The sequence below is a fragment of the Silene latifolia genome, chromosome Y (assembly GCF_048544455.1).
Source record: "Silene latifolia isolate original U9 population chromosome Y, ASM4854445v1, whole genome shotgun sequence".
Taxonomy (NCBI): Eukaryota; Viridiplantae; Streptophyta; class Magnoliopsida; order Caryophyllales; family Caryophyllaceae; genus Silene; species Silene latifolia.
The window spans coordinates 131,768,600-131,773,542 of NC_133538.1; the positions used below are offsets into that span (position 1 = coordinate 131,768,600).

The 4,943-nt window shown below is 39.8% G+C and overlaps 1 non-coding gene across 1 annotated transcript; it reads right to left on the bottom strand.

Moving 5' to 3' along the window:
* Positions 1-760: 760 nt before the first annotated feature.
* On the bottom strand, positions 761-867 carry LOC141634877 (small nucleolar RNA R71). Its single transcript, XR_012539595.1, has one exon. It is a non-coding gene; the product is annotated as a small nucleolar RNA R71 (small nucleolar RNA).
* Between the last annotated feature and the right edge of the window lie 4,076 nt (positions 868-4,943).

The window sequence follows — 4,943 nt, forward strand, 5'->3', positions numbered from 1 at the left end:
ATCTTTGCATAGGTACGCGATAAAGCCTATCAAATTTTGGCGCCGTTGCCGGGGAAACGGTTTCATTACTTATTGAATTGACGATTTTTATCTTGTTTTTCTTTGTCTTGAGGAACACTTGTTCCTTGAGACCGTTACTTATCACTTCTCTAGAAATTGTTGTCTTATGCCCAGGTCCTCTCGAAGTGGAGAATTGCTTTCACCGGATTCCGATCCCGAGAAAACATTTAGGAGAAGACGACGTTTTTGGAAGGAAGTAAAAGAAGCCGCTTCTCCCATAAAAATTGAAAGTGCTAGAAAGTCTTATTTAGACGATCTAGAGGTTCTCGAAGGGGAGGAGGTTTCTTGTTCATCAACTCCACCACCACCACCATCTACTACCAAAAAGATGGTGAAACTTTCCGATCACTCAAAGCCCACTGCGGCCATGCTTCCGGCCGGTATCACCACCACTCAAATTACCGCGCCGCAATTCGAGATCAAGCTGGCTTTCATTAGCCTTGTGGAGAGAAAGCAATTTGGAGGAAGTCCTTTGGAGGATCCCAATTTGCATGTGCAAAACTTTTGTGACTATTGCTCCATGATCCGTCAAACGGGCGTCACCCAAGACCAAATAAGGGAAATACTTTTCCCTTTCTCTTTGAAGGACAGGGCTAAGCTTTGGATCAATAGCCTTGACCGCACCACCTTGGAAATCACCAATTGGGAGACCTTGGCTCTCGCTTTTTATCAAAAGTTTTTCCCACCAGAGAAAACTCAAACTTTGAGGAGCCAAATCACCGGATTCCGTCAACAAGCTCTTGAGAGCTTATATGAAGCTTGGGAGAGGTACAAGGAGCTTCAAAGGCAATGCCCACATCATGGGCTAGATGAATGGTTTCTTGCAATAACATTCTACAATGGATGTTGTGCCGAGTCCCGAAGGATTCTTGATTCCGCCAACAATGGGCGGTTTGATCAAATTGACACCGATCTTGCTCATTCCACGATCGAATCTATGGCAGTCCATGATGCCCAATATGTCAATTCCCGAGTTGTGCCACCTAAAGGTAAAGAAGAATCCTCCAACAACTCCGTCTTGCTAGCTCAAATTGTCCTGCTCCAACAACAATTGGCGGAGAGAGATGCTAAAGATTCCATCCAACAACTCAATGTTGTGTCTTCAACAAACCAAATCATCGTTTGTGATGGATGTGGAGGTGCGGGTCATTATGCCGCTCATTGTCGAGCTTCTATAGAAGAGGTAAATGCTTTTCAAGCTTTTAGACAAAGTTCATATCCACCGGGTACATTTTCCAACACTTACAACCCGAATTCAAAATTCCATCCGAACTTGTCTTACACTAGTAATAATGTGCTAAACCCTCAACCCCCACAACAACAAAATGCCTATGTTCCTCAACAACAAAAGTATATCCCTCCACCGGGTTATCAAAATCAACAAAGGCCCCCACAAAATAATTACCAACAAAATCCACCACAAAATAGCCAACAAAACAATCAAGGAGGTGGTAAGCTTGAGGGCATGATAATCCAAATGCAAAGGGAGTTGTTGGCTCAAATTCAAAAGAATGATCAAGCTCATAGTACTGCGGTCAAGATGTTGGAACAACAAGTGGCTCAATTAGCCGCTTCTAGCTCTCAAAGGAAGAACGGTCAACTACCTCCCCAAGGTGAGAAACCACATGAAACCGCTAATTCTATTTCCTTGAGAAGTGGTTCAAGCTATGATGGGTCATCCATGACTTTGGATTATGAGGTGGTTGTTAAAAAGGCTAAGCTTGGGGGAAATGACAAAGGGAAGGCTAGTGAAGAGCCTATTGTTAAAGATCGTGTGCCATTTCCTCATCGATTGTTGATGCTAAAGAGGAAGAGCAAGCTTGATGCCAAAGATGTTGGGTCTCCTATGCCAAAAGAAAGTGATGAGGTGGTTGTTGAAGAAATCTCTCCTAATGCTAAGGAGAGTGATGTCGTTTTAAACAAGGTGAGTGCTCCCAAAGAGATAGTGAAAGATGTGGAGGATGCTCCTCCAAAAGAAGTTGTTCAAATGCCATTTCCCCACCGTCTAGCAAAGCACAAGGAGGAAGGTAAGTTTGCTAAATTTTTGGAAGTTTGTAAGAATTTGCAAGTCACCATCCCGTTTATGAAATTGATTACCCAAGTCCCTTCTTACGCAAAGTTTATGAAGGAAATCCTCTCAAAGAAGAGATTCTTCAATGTGGTTGAGACCATTGCTTTCACTGAAGAGTGTAGTGCACTCTTACAAAACAAGTCTCCCCCGAAACTTAAGGACCCCGGTAGCTATTCTATTCCTTGCACTATAGGCAAATATACCATTGATAAGGCCCTTTGCGACCTAGGTGCTAGTGTAAGCGTCATGCCCTATTCCCTTTGTGAAAAACTTAACATGAGTGCTTTAAAATGCACAAGTATTACATTGCAAATGGCGGACCGTTCTTTAAAGCGACCTCTAGGTGTCTTAGAAGATGTTCCCGTCAAAGTTGGCAAGTTTTTCATACCCGTTGACTTCCTCATACTTGATATGACTGAGGACCCACAAACCCCAATTATATTGGGTAGGCCATTTTTACGCACCGCGGGTGCGTTAATTGATGTGAAAAATGGGAGGTTGACGTTGGAAGTGGGTGATGACCGGGTTTCCTTTAGCAAAAACAACACCATTAGAAGCCCAATGTTACAAGAGTCTTGTTATTTATTTAGCACTGTGGACTCTTCTTATGCCTCTACTATGCTTGGATCCTCACTAATGGATTCGTTGGAGGACGATGTGGGTGTTGTTTGCCTTGTAGGAGATGATGCTAAGGACGCTATTGCTAAAAGTGGAAAAAGGAAGAAAGGGAAATTTTATTTGAAGAATTTCAAATGGTTGAGAAATGCAAAGATAGCTATGAAATGGAGCTTGGTTGGTGGCAAGCTCAATGACAAAACTTGAATCAAATAGCTTCTTACGTCGTGCGGGACGTTAAACCAGCGCTTCTTGGGAGGCAACCCAAGCTTTTTATTGCTTTTATTTATTTTTATTTTTTTCATTTTGCTGCAATTTATTGTTTTTTTTCGTAGATTAGAAATAAAATACTCGATTTGCAAATCAAGTAAGTTTTTAATTGCTTTGCATTTTAGTTTAGATCTCGCATCCCATTAAACATAACCTCTAGTCCTTCCTGTTTTGTGCTTTGAGCCATTTTTATGGTTTGATTGGGTGATTTGGATAGTTGGCACATTGAGGACAATGTGATGTTTAGCTTGGGGGGATTGCATTTGCATATAGTATAGATTGCATGCATTTGCATATAGTGTAGTTGCATGTAGTGTAGAAAATTTGAAAATTTTGAGAGAAATTTTTGCTTTATGCTTGCTTATAGCCTACTTTCCTCTTTGCTTATCCTATTAATAGCTTGTTGCTAATGATTTATTCTATAATGATGGGATATTAGCTACATGGGGATGTCTTGACATAGTAGGCGGGAGATAAAGAATGAATCGAATGGGCTTGGTCTTGACTTTTGGCAAGCTACAAAATGGTAAGGTAGAGCCTCTTTTTGACCGATGCATCCATATCCGGTCTCTCTTAGGTGAGTGTAGGTCTCCTTATGATATGTGTTTTATCAAAACGCACAAGTATGGTTCTCATGTTATCTCTTGGTAAGCATTCATTCATCTGTTATAGCATTTTGGAGAATTTTCCTTTCACAAACAATTTTCCCTAGCTACATTATAAATTGCCTACCCTTGTTAAGCTAGTAGCTTTGTTTGTCCTTGTTCGGGTGCTCAATTGGGATTTATTTCAAAGTTTGGACAATCATGTGAGCTTGGTCTTAATGCTCAAGAAAGAAAAGAAGAAAAAGTGATGATGAATTGAATTGAAAAAAATCAAGAAGAAAAAGAAATCAATAAGCATGAAAGAAAATGAAAAAAAGAGATGAATAAATTGAAAAAGAAAAAAAAAAGGGAAAAAGAGAAGAAGAAGTTGATGTGAGAAATTCTCATGCATTAATCATATATTTTGGAGGATTTTCTCATGGTTTGCATTGCAAAATTGGGTTAGAAATAGGATTGAGCACCTTTACAATTTGGTAGTTGCTAGCTTGACTTAGCTCCACATTACCATAATTCATTTGTTCCCCCTTCTTACCCATTACATTATTGCCTTCTTCCTACCCATTTGGCTTCTTTATCATGCTTACATATGATTATCCTTGCTTACTAGTTTTGACATGTTTACCATATTAGATTGCGGGCACATTATTATAGGTCGAGGATAGTCGAGTGTTTATTCACAAAATTGTTCTTTCACATAAAAAGAGTTGAGTGCCCCGTGAGAGTCCAAAAGTCAAAAGATCATGCAAGAGCTCAAAGGTTCATTCAAAAATTTTCTATGCTACGCCGTCGTGTAAATCTCATCCATGTCTTGCTGTATTCCTTGCCCATGTTGTTTCGGGTTTTTAAATCATTATGCTTAGCTTGTTTGGATATAGCAATTGATGGATTTGGTTTCTTGCTTGAGGACAATCAAGGGTTTAGCTTGGGGGAGTTTGATATGTTCATTTTATATACACTTTTACCCCTCATTTTAGCTCGGTTTCTATTGATTATCATACTTTAATTAGTATACTTTTGAGCTAATTTTGTGTTCTAGGTGTATTGTTGTGTTTGTTACGGTTTTATAGGAATCTAAGCATTTAGAGGCTTTTTCCTATGATTTTATACACCAAGTTCACTAAGCTAAACAAAGCCAAACATTGGACTAAGCATGGAGCATTGGATTGGGTTTTTGCATGAAGAATTGTTGGATTGAAATGAGAATTACAAATGTTGCCAACAATCAAAGTCAAGCCCAACTTCAAGGTCCTTATTAAGGTCAAGCTTAGGATACCATGAAAGCTTAGGATGCCAAGAAGAGCTTAGGATGCTAGGAATTGAGC